We start from the raw sequence: 11775 nt of genomic DNA, 5'->3' as shown, positions 1-11775 counted from the left end.
TGGCAGCGAGGAGCACGGTGGCTACGGCGAACGGCGTCGGCGACGACGAGCTCCGCTCGGGCGCGTGCAGGGAGGAAAGCAGAGGAGAGAACGGGGTCCAGGGGAAGAGAGGGGAGGTGCAGGGGGCGAGGGGAAGTGCGTGGCGTGAGGGGGAGGCTCGGGAACGCCTCGGTGGAAGCAGGAGGTGGCCGAGGCGGCATCGGCGCTCGCCACCGAGCTGCTTCGGTGCGAGGGGAGGAAGGAGACAAGGGGGAGGAGGTGGGCTGGGCCGCCAGGTGGGGGAGCTGGGCCGGCTACAGGTAAGTGGCCCAGGTACGGATCTTTCTCTCTCTCTCTCTTATAATTCTGTTCTGTTTTATCTTTTCTATTTTCTGCAATTTGATTTTGATTGATTTAAAATATCAAATCATTTTATAAAATCCTGGAAACAGTTATGGGTGCTTTCTGAATTATTTCAGTGACCCCTAACAATTTTCAACATTTATTTGAACATTTAAATTATTTATAGTATTTAAATGCCCAAAGTCAAATACAATATGGTTTAATTCAGTGACCAAATATGTCCTGCAAAAATATAAACCATTTTTGGTAGATGCTTCCACCTCAAACCAGAAATGTTGAACATTTTTAGAGGACATTTTGAGTTCAATGAAAAAGGTTTTATTTTGACCCTAGTTGAATTCATTTGGTGCTAGGGCTTAGTCAATCCCCATTTCAACTTTCTGTAAAAGTAAACATGATGCATCACCAAAGACTGGTACTAGTGCATTGCCAGAAGCTAGGGGTGTGACACGATGGCAGCAAAACTGATACCGGTTCCAGCAAATGGATGGCCGGTTGCAGCAAAAAGGTCGCCTGCAGCCCGCTATCTGTCTCCACCGCGCGAAGACCTTTCGCCGGTTGAAGCAGCGGGGTGCACCGGTTCCAGCTCTAGGTTGCAGCCCACCCCATGCGTGGTCCAAGAACTACGCAAGGAGGGATCATATTTTGGGGGGGGGAGGGAAGGTGCGAGCTAAGATGCCGTTCATGGCGGATGAGAAAGAAAAGGATAAGGCTGGGCGGTTGAGAAGGGAAAAGAAATAGGGAATCGGTGGCTGGGACCCACCAGCCTAGCACGTCAAGCCACGCGCGAAGCGGTTCCGCAGACGCATGGGCGAGGGGAAGAGAGTTTGATTGCCCACGATCCAACACGCCACGCGCGACCGGCCGAAAGACTTGGCCGGTCCGCCGGCACTAAACGTTTCCCTAGTTTAAAATAATAAATTGTGCTGACCGGCCTGAGACGTCTACAACCGGGTGCCTTCCGCCCCAACGGGCTGCGCGGACAAAAAAAAAAGCATCAACTGAGTTTCTTACATGCAACCCCATACCGGCCCATTTGTGAGGAGGACATGGGGAGGCCCGAATACCACGGTCATGCCGGATCGGTCCAGTATGGCCCACACCCCCACTGTTCCTGTGCAGAACCTCAGCCGGTCGCTGGAACCCTAGTCAAACCCCACTTGCTTGAGTCCTCTCGACCTCTTCACTCCTCTCCCGTCTCCTCCCCTTCCTCTCCCCATCTCTACCCGTCCCCTCCGTCATGGCCAAAAGCAGATTCAAGAGCGGCTCCGACGAGATCGACTGGTCTAAGCTGGTTGCCAACTCGTCGAGCTCGTCTGTGCCGGACCAGATAAGGAGGAGCTCACGCTCCGCATCGCTCTCCACCACTCGCAAATGGACCGGGGTGGGAGCTGCTCCTCCATGGCGTCGCCGGTGGCCAAGGTCGGCAGTTGCAGCTCCGCGGCACCCCGACGCCGCGCTACGCGCTCCCTGCCTTTCCCGGTCAGGCAGCATGGCGACCAGCGGTGCTCGGCACTACCAGTAGCTCGCGGTGACATGAATATACTGGGAGGAATTGGCACTAGCTTAGTAGTAATTGCATTTTTTTTAGAAAAAGAGAGGAATTTTCTTGATTTGTGCATTGAATGATGCACAGTCTTTTATTTATTATTCTAAAGTTTATTTGACTTCTTTTTTCCAAAATTTATTATCTGAGTACAATAAAATTTGACAAATATAGTGTTACAAATGACTATTGAGCTAGAGTACTAGAACATCAGTAGTCATTGCATGCGGTAAATAATGTAGAAATTTCTACCACCGCATTGTACTCTAGCTTTGCATTGGAAACAAGAAATACAAAATTATTCTTATCTAAACGGTATTGAAATGTACTCTCTCCGTCTGGAATTAGTTGTATTTGATTTCGGACGTAGACATGCACTACACATATCAAGATTTCTGCTAGCTTACAGCATCTCTAGCCGATCCTTTACTCCTCTAAATTGCACTTACCCGAAATACTAAATCCTATAAGGGAGTAAAACCTTTTTACTCCTCGCCCGAAATTTCCCCGGCGCCTAAAAACACTCGGCCCTGCACGGCCAAGTAAAACTTCTCCCTCCTCTTTCTCTCACCCGTGTGGGCTGCATTCTTCGCGTCGTCGCCGCCCCACGCATCTCAATCGCCACCGACGACCGCTGCCTTTGCCGAGATGGGTAGCCAAGACCCTTTCGCTACCCCGCCGGTGGTCGCCGTCAAGAACCACCCCGCGTCGCCAGAACCACCCCGCGTTGCCACCCGCACTGAATAAAAGATTGGGGATAAAAAATTCTCCGACCACAAGCACTAGCTCCAACCGCCACCAAGGCCGGGGGAGCGGGGGTGGCCACTGCCTCTCCGGTGATGGTAGGTCGCCCTCCGCTACTCCTGCCGGCGGCAAGCGAGCTAGGAAACCGACAGCCGCGGCATCGGTCCTCGCCGAGGAGGCCACGAAGAAGAAGAAGGACAACCCGACCTCTTGTCCACATCTGGTGCCTAGTGCAACGTCTCATGCCAACGACCACTGCCCTGGCGCACCCGGCCGCCGCAGCCAACAAAAAGCATTGTGGCCGCCAATTGCTCAAAGAAATGCCAACAAGGTAAAAAAAATTGCGATCATCAAGGGGAGGTGGCCGAAGAAGATGAAGTTGAGGAGGTGACCCAAACAAGCACCAAGACACCAAGGACAAGAACTCACAACTACAATTAAGTTGAAGATGTTGCTTTGTGCTATGCTTGGATGAATATCTCCATGTATGCATCTGCTTGCGGACTACTACAACAACTCTGTGGAAGTGACATCAAGTTCCACACAAGGGTCTCTTGGGCATCGTAGGGGCACCATCCACAACTAACGCAACCGATGGTCCGATTTGCATCGGTCAAGTGAATCATGCACCACCTAGCGGCATGTCGGTCACGGAGTTTGGCCCCATCATCCAAGATCTATTCAAGCATAGGAACAAGAAGTTTGGCCACAAGACCTTCACTTTGCATCATTGCTGCAAAGAGCTTTGCATAAACAAGAAGTGGATCAAGAGAGTTGCAGAGACCACTCCAAAAAGATCAAGGTTGGGCATATCCGTTGAGGAGGATGACTAGGTAGATGAAGTGGCCAACAATAAACCGGATGGGAACAATATTGCAAAAGAGAGAAAGAGGAGAAGTGCATTCGGTGGCACATACAAAGAAGAACTTGCGGCCATGATTGAGGCCAAGAAGGTGTTGGCGGTCGAACACAAAGAAGAGAAGACGACAAGGTGTAATGAGCTCAAGATGCTAGAGGACGAGAAATCAAAGTCCAAGTTGGTGGCCGAAGAGAGAAAGTTGAAGGCAGAGGAGTGTAGACTTCCACTTGAGGAGGAGAGGCTTCGGGATGCCAAGTCAAAGATCGTGCTATCGTGTTCATGAACCCAACTACAAAGGATGAAATCGCTTGAAAGTATTGGGAGCTCACTCGTGGGGAGATCTTGACCGAAACGGAGGTCTCTCTTTAGAATGGTGGTGGCGACGACAGAGGATGGTGGTGGCCGTGAGGATGGTGGTGTTGGTGGTTATGTGAGCAGAGAGGATGATGGTGGTGATGATGGTGGGCATGTATATGGTGGTGGTGGTTATTTCTTTGACGAGGATGGTGTTTGAGTTTGTGCTCATGTATGTCAATGGTTGGCCTCAATCCATAATATAAAACATGCTACGTTGTGGTGTTTGGAGCAAACTTGACCGGTGAAGTGATGCCTTTTGGATGAATTATGAAGGTTTTAATTTGAATATCTCAATCCATGAAACTATATGCTTGTGAACGGTTAATATGTTATGCATGTTTATTTTCAAAAATTTGAATGCTTAAGAATCAGGTGTGGCTTGGATTCGTAGAATCGGCTAGGGCTACAGATTTTGAAAATCAGAAGTTGACTGTTTGTTTTCCCAAGCTTTTGGAAAATCTGAATTCTTGTGAAATGTCTGCATCGCCCCAGAATGCACTGGTCAATCTGATTTTGATGCAGGAGACGGCGCAGGAGGAAGATCGGGGCGGGGAGGTTGGTGAAGCTGGAACAGGCCGCTCGGACGACACGCGTGCGCGCCGGAGCAGCCCCCGCAGCCGGACGAGCCTGGCCGTGGGCGCCGCCGGCCTGGGCGGGCGCAAGCTCAAGGGTCGTAGCTCCCTCGCGGCCTCGCGGTCGAGCTCGCGTGGCTGGGCGTGAGCTCGAGGGGCCTCGAGCGGGCGCGAGCTCCCGGCGCGGTGGAGCCGCCGTCCATGCTCCGCCTCGTCTCGTGGTCACGCGCCGATCTACACAGGAGAGAGGGGCAAGCGGCAGTGGCGGAGCCAGACGGAGAGAAGGATCAGGTGGTCGCGAGCGAGCTCGGATGGCGATGGTGGCGTGGCGTGGCTCCCCGGCGTCCCTCCCGCCGCGTTGCTCGGCGGCTGCTAGTGGGGTGGGATCGGCGGCTGCTGGGGGATAAGCTTTGGGGAAGATGAGAGATGTGTGCCTGCGGTGGCAGTTTCCTCGTAATATAGACCGGAAACAGGGGGAGGGCTGAAAACGAACTGTTTTCTTTTGCGGGAGGGTCCAGAATCGCTAGAATCACGTATATCGCAGCTTCCGGCTTCGCTTGCCTCGTAGTGCGATTCTACAAAGCTGTTGTACGAATCTGACTGTTTGTTTGAGAATCCGATTTTGGGTGGGCTAGAATCCGGAAATCACTAGCTAAAGCCCAAACAAAGGCCACCTTAATGATATATATTGTGTAAGTGTTTGAAGTTCACTAGGGGCTGGGGCCCGCCAATGGCGGGCCTCCTGAGAGCGTTCTTGTGGCGCACTTGCCTTGTTGAAGCGCCTCATTGTACCCCATACAGCCATTTTCACACACACACACACACATTTCTCTAGTAACATTGAACTAACGGTTGTTAGCCTTACGTTTTCAAATGTCTAACAATGCGATAAAGCCAACGTTATATAAAGCAAGGCATATCTAACCTTACAAGAACCTCGATCAGGACAATAATATAAAAGGAAGCTATAATTGTAGCTATCCATCACATATTGTTTGCTTCAGAAGAACTGACAAAAAAACTGCAAACTTATATCCTTTCAAAGGGAATCGCAGAAAAAATCAAGAGCCTGCAAGGTGCTATTTGTTCATCCTACCAAGAACAGCAACATCAAGTTAATATAACATCCTTTTCTTTGAGAAGCAAACAAGAAATACCTACAATTTGTTCCACTGAAATGTTATAATCCACTCCACTGGCATATGACATAAAAATTTCTGAGAAAATTGCAGGCTAGTTTCTGAGAAAATTGCAGGCTAGTTTCAGCGTGCCAATTTGCAGTATGTACTACAGCTGCCTGCTACTATCAGAGTATCACGCATCCATCCACCCCAAAAAAGGAGTAAACGCGGGAACTGACATTGAATGTGGATGAAGTGATCACCTTGAAGATGCGTGGCTTGAGGTGCTTGGAGCAAATCCATCACGCGTGTGCCCCTCTACTCCTACGGCTTCATCAAGATGAAGAGGCTAGAAAGAAGGAGCGACAGAGGTCGTCCCCCTCTCCCTCCGCTGGCAGACCCAAACCATCAGCTAGAACACGGCTAGGGCGCGGGGAGGCCATGCCATCACGGATCAACAGCGAGAACGCAGGTCCTCACAAGTTGTAAGCGCCCCTGACCACCACGTCGGCATGGTTGAGAAGAGATGGATCTGGGCGGTGGTTTCCGGTGACGAGCGAAATAGAAGTTGCGTGTACCCATAGTAGCTGTGTCGGCAGCGGCCATCACAATGAAATATAATCATTGCGTGTCGTCGTGAGTTCTTGAAAGGTTTCACCTGGATTTTCCTGGACCAATGAAGCAAAAACATGCACAATTTCTCAAACAAGGTTAGATGAAGTATGTGAATCAGATGCAGTATTAATACAATAAAAAATAGCACTGTCATCAAAGGATTCACTTACAATCGAAAGAAGAAGCAGCAGCATGATTTTGCTTGGCTCCGTCGGATCTGGACCAGATACCTGCACCATAAAAATACTCAGAAAATGATGGCATAAGAAGATTACCTAGCAATAGAAAAGCAAACTAAATGTAGACGACTGTATCCTTATTGTTAAGATTCATTTAACAGGAATTTCCCGACCATCATTTAAATGAATTGCAAGAATTTTTTCCTGATATTTAATGTAGAAAGCTAACATTAAATTATATGGTGTGCCATGAACTTATTAAAATTTCCTTGATGTACCTGTATCATGGGATCCATGAGATTCATGGCCTAGTGATCACTAACCATGCCACCCATTGCCATTCTGTAACCTCTGAATGTAGTTTTTCTCCTCCTAGCATTGACATGGATATGAGCATGAGTCATATTGTTGAATTCTCTAAATGGTTCACACTTAACTTTCCAACACAAAACGAAGAAAAGATATATTTGTAAAATTGTCAAATAAACATGCTGGCCAAGGTTTCTATCAAATAAAAACAGAGCTATAAAAATTGTTGTAGTTAACAAAAAAAAGTCAGGGCTATTACAAAACGCAGGTGCCCAGATTCAGATCGCTACAGACATCACAAATCCAACACCTACAGATAATACTACCATGGTAGCCAGGAATCATAGTTCATGTTTTGTTGAGTACATACATGATACTACCAGGTCAGAACCTACAGACACAGGATCATTGATTTGTACTATTCAACCACACTGACAACAATCGTAACCCGAAAATTAAGTGGCTTGAAACTGGCAACCCAACCCATGAACAAAGTGGCATCGATCTGGAACGCAGGATAAACAGTGCCTTGCAGATGCAGTTTCAGCATAGATAAGCATAAGTAGCATATATTAAAAAATATTAAAAAAGGCTTGTGTTCAGTTGGACATGAATAGCCTCATGATTCCTGAGTCAGATGAACAAAACGAAATCAAACCAGCACAAGGATAGGAGATCCAAGATTGCCCAATTCTACAATCGGCATCACCACACTTGTAAACAAGATAACAGCTTTACTAATTCCAGCGCATCAATTTCTACATAAACAAAATTACCACAATGAAATCCACGTCACTGGAGTTAAATTACGCAAATCTGCATAACACTCACGGGTGGAGGACAACCATCAGTCATAGTAGTATTGGAGATTGTGGCCGTACTGGTGTCACAGCTCGATATGTTCAGGTGGGAACCTTTGCCACTGCTCACCTCGATGCTGCTATCATGTATCTGGAGCTCGGGGGGAGAGGCGGCACTGCTGCTTCCCATCTGCATTGCATGATCCCGGCTGCCGAGGCACAACACCATCGACCCAACGCTGATGGCATGCTCGCAGCCACCTCCCCTCCTTTTATAGGGAGTCAAGTTGGGCGCAGACCCTACTCTCTTCTCCTTGGATTGCTTATCCGTGGGCGACGAGATCACCCTCCAAAGAGGAAATACACAAATGATGACCCTTGGTAAGAATGGAATTTATCAAATCAAGCGAGTCAAGATGTAAACCTAATTATATGATCAAAATAGAACCATTAAACAGTAGGCGAGTCAACATGATTTTAACTGACCAAACTTCAAGTAGAACACAGTTTATATAATTGTATAATTTAGTGATGAAAACTTGCAAACATACTTCCTATTTGTCTTCCTGGGAGATAATCAATCTTGTAAATATTCATCCTGCTGACATGACTTGTCATACTAATCAAACTATACTTGATTATCCTTGTCTACTCCATAACCTTAATGTGTTGATGTGAACTTGCTCGGCTCCTATAAAGAACAGCGTTGTAGCACCTAAACGTACAACAATTGCTATACACTCCTCAAGCAAACAACAAAGCTACTATACTAATCAACAAGCCATGGCCATGAGTATGGCAACCGGCGCCATGGGCTCCCTGCTGCCCAAGCTGGTCGAGCTCCTCAAGGAGGAGTACAAGCTCAAGGAGAGCGTCAAGGAAGGCGTCCAATTTTTTCCCCGGAAAATAAAATTCACCTTTCAAAATATGCCTACATTAATACCTTTGATTTGATGATGTCCAGAAAGCAGAGTCTAAACAACTGCACTGGACCAGAATGCCATCTATTTTGCTGTTTTCTGTAAACTTCGTATGACTCCAGCAATTCACACTAACACTGAATGGAAATTCGTGTAGCACAGTTTGAATGATCAGTAAAGGTATGAATGCCATACAGAAAAGTCATCAACCATAACAGAAACTTCCATCCCTTTATATGTGCTCGGACAGCAATATCCATGTCTTCAACTGTTGTTCTCTCCATCCATATTCCAGAGTCCTCGAGTGCCTTAATTCTCCACACTCCTGCTGTTCCGTTGAACCCCAAAAAAATTGAGGAATGCTCCCTTAACCTGTTGTTCAACCTCAAAGTGGAAGCACAGATTTAAGCAAACAAACAAACAGAGCATAGATGTAATGTGATCAACAAAATTGCGATCATATGACAATTGTGATAAATCATCACATTTACGGTTCAGATCAACAAATTCCAAATCACTTGATATTGGCTACCAACACTCAGTTAACATAGCAGCAGCAAACTATGGCAGAGGAGAAATAATGGCCTCCAACATGTTCAGATCATGAAGAGAAAAGACTTTTTTTGCGGAAGAGAAGAGAAAGACTGCCTGAGCATGGCCCGAGCAGAGAGAGGGAAGGGAAGGGCCTTACATAGAGAGCCATGGCCTGCACGCCCGCCATGGTGCTCCTCCGTCACACCCGCAGCCTGCAGAAAGCAACCGCACGGATCAAATCAAAAAATCCAGAAGAAGAAGATGAGGTGAGGGGAGGGGAGGGGAGGGGAGGAGGATGGAGGGCCTCAGTACCTTTGATGTCTACGTGCTGCAACTCGTTGCCGGTGTCGATGGCCACCACATCAGCAAGCACCGAGAGAAGGCCGCTGCCGCCGTCGTCGTCGCCCCATCCCATCCATCCATGTGTGGGTGTTGGGCTAGGGTTTCATCCCCATCCATCCATTGGTCGGGCCGGACCACCATGGCCGACCTCGAGCAGACTAAAAAGCAAGTAGGTGGTGAATCCAAATTCAAGAATGGTGTATTATAGTGGTAGAGATATTGGTATACACAGAACACGACACTACAATGGTAAGTAGTAATTCTGTAGTTTTGATGCATAACAATCCGGTGATCCAAGTATATAGGCAGAGGTTCTATACATAACTTAAGAAATATATCATAGTAACATATAGTGTATTTTTTCAGTCACACAGGTAACTGAAAATACAGGAGTAGACATATCTAATGAATAGCGTGCTATACAAAATAGCGTGGCCTCTGAAAATATGCTATTAGCGAGAGATTGTACACTGATCAATTTAACTAGACAATTTTCTACACGCTATAGCACGCAAGTAAATTATGTCCAGGTACCATCTCGGCAAGCTGATTACCAAAACCAATATTTCTGAAGCACTGAAACTTGGAACTGAAGCTGATTACTGAATCAAATATCCTGGAGTTGGACCTGAAGCACTTTCGAAATGTGAGGATTGCTTAGTGTTTTTATCAACCAAGGACAAAGGAAGAGGTCAGAGGGGACCTGGATCCCGCTGCCGGTGGAGTCGACAGGGGTGGCACTATACAACTCCGAACAAGAAGCCGAGAACAGGCAAACTCCCGCTGCATTCCTGAGCATCCGACAACAACCTTGCACTCCCTGCAAATCTTTGCCACAGGTGGTGACCTGCAACAGTTGTCAAGTTCAACGATTTGTACTACCATGCCTCATAGAAGAGAAAACTGAATCAAAGCAGCACATCGGCCTAAGGCATCAGCACGAACAAAAGTAATAACACATTAAAAAGTAAAAATAATTCTCAGAGAGAGCACAATTTCTATCTATAGAGAGAAAGGAAAAGAAGTGGGTAGACACTTGCATCTTCTGGCCAGCGGGGAAGAAGACCAACTCTACCACAACCTCATGGCAGAGCCGTGTGTCGTGGGGATCCCATGGAGGTGCACACAGAGTACGACGTACCAGCGACCTCCACCGTGTGACGTTACTGCCCCCATCCTCTACGCCCCCCTACCCCCACCCCTTTGCAGTGGTGGGCGGCGCAGCTCCGGCCGGCCGGCGTGGAGGGGCTGCTGGGCGGGCCGAGTCCACTCGGGAACGGACAGAGATGGGCGGAGCAGCTCCGGGCGACGGCGAAGAGGACTATCGATGGGCGCCGGAGTGGAGGTGGCTCTGGCCGGCTGTCCGCGCGGCGGCGGCTAGGAACCCTAGCGTCACGGTGGAGAGCGGGCTGTGAGGAAAAGAGGATGCGTTTTCGCAGGACTATCGATGGGCGCCGGAGTGGAGGTGGCTCTGGCCGGCTGTGCGCGCGGTGGCGGCTAGGAACCCTAGCGTCACGGTGGAGAGCGGGCTGTGAGGAAAAGAGGATGCGTTTTCGCTGATGCCATCGCTACTTTTTACAGGGGAGGTGCGGTACAGTAAAAGGAGACGTGGCTAGCGCGGTTACTCGACCTTGATGCGCACCTGAATGCTTTTAATTAATGTGGCTAGGATAAAAAACTAATGCAATTTTTTACTCCGCTAAGTTTAGGGGATCGGCTACGTCCGACCACCTATGGAGGAGTAAAATATTACCCCACTAACTTTACTTGGCGGTTTGCTCCTCTGTTTTTTAAGCAATCGTCTAGAGATACTCTTAGACATGTTGTGACATATCAATCCTCGGTGCTAATATTGGTTCCACGCATAGCCCATGCTCTACGATCATCCATCGACAACTTTTACGCTTGGTCATCCATTTACAACTGCAGAAGTTCAAATTTCCTATAAATGATTGATCCCCGCTAACTAATTTTGTTGCGCACGTACCTTTCCATGATAAAAAATTGAACAACTAATAATTTTTGTTGCCGATTCTAGATCTACGATTTCATTTCTACTCTATGACATGTAAATATGCTAGCAACTTGATCTTGCCCCTTCTTCTCACATCTAACGCACCACATGGCCTTGTATCAGTGTATCATCCTATGCACAGTATCACTGGATATCTGATGATACGGCTCATCAGATGATACGGTGATCCCGTACCATCTCGGGTGTTAGATCTAGACTATAGGAACAGGATTTGTCAACCTCTTCCCCACTGGAAAATATGCATAGGGCACCCTGTGTTTTGCCGTAAATGAGTGACTACTACTGCATATCCCTTCGTCTTGTGCGCCTCGAACAGAATCCCCCTCGTCCCCCCGTCGTCGCCGGGTACCATAGGGCTTTTCCCACCGCTACCGGACACCATGACGCCATGCCCCATCCACTCTTGCTAGCGCCGACTACACACAACCTATTTCAGCTGCACCGTGTGTGCCGAACCCATTGCTTAGATCATATCCACGCTCGATAGTACGATGGGAGCT

At 48.1% G+C, this 11775-nt stretch overlaps 2 long non-coding RNA genes across 3 annotated transcripts; both read right to left on the bottom strand.

The window, feature by feature from the left end:
* Nucleotides 1–5774: 5774 nt before the first annotated feature.
* On the bottom strand, nt 5775–7779 carry LOC119342095. 2 transcript variants are annotated; one of them, XR_005165378.1, is made up of 4 exons: nt 7575–7779; nt 6614–6707; nt 6327–6386; nt 5775–6209 (listed from the first exon to the last, which is right to left on the bottom strand). It is a non-coding gene; the product is annotated as an uncharacterized LOC119342095 (long non-coding RNA). The 2 variants fall into 2 exon arrangements; XR_005165379.1 differs by lacking the exon at nt 7575–7779 and adding an exon at nt 7476–7564.
* Nucleotides 7780–9049: 1270 nt separating this feature from the next.
* Nucleotides 9050–9993, bottom strand: LOC119335729. The gene is made up of 3 exons (XR_005161999.1): nt 9944–9993; nt 9211–9868; nt 9050–9110 (listed from the first exon to the last, which is right to left on the bottom strand). It is a non-coding gene; the product is annotated as an uncharacterized LOC119335729 (long non-coding RNA).
* Nucleotides 9994–11775: the final 1782 nt, after the last annotated feature.

The sequence above is a fragment of the Triticum dicoccoides genome, chromosome 7B, assembly GCF_002162155.2.
Source record: "Triticum dicoccoides isolate Atlit2015 ecotype Zavitan chromosome 7B, WEW_v2.0, whole genome shotgun sequence".
Taxonomy (NCBI): domain Eukaryota; kingdom Viridiplantae; phylum Streptophyta; class Magnoliopsida; order Poales; family Poaceae; genus Triticum; species Triticum dicoccoides.
Note: the sequence above shows the minus strand (reverse complement) of the source record. Positions and strands in the feature narration are given on the sequence as shown.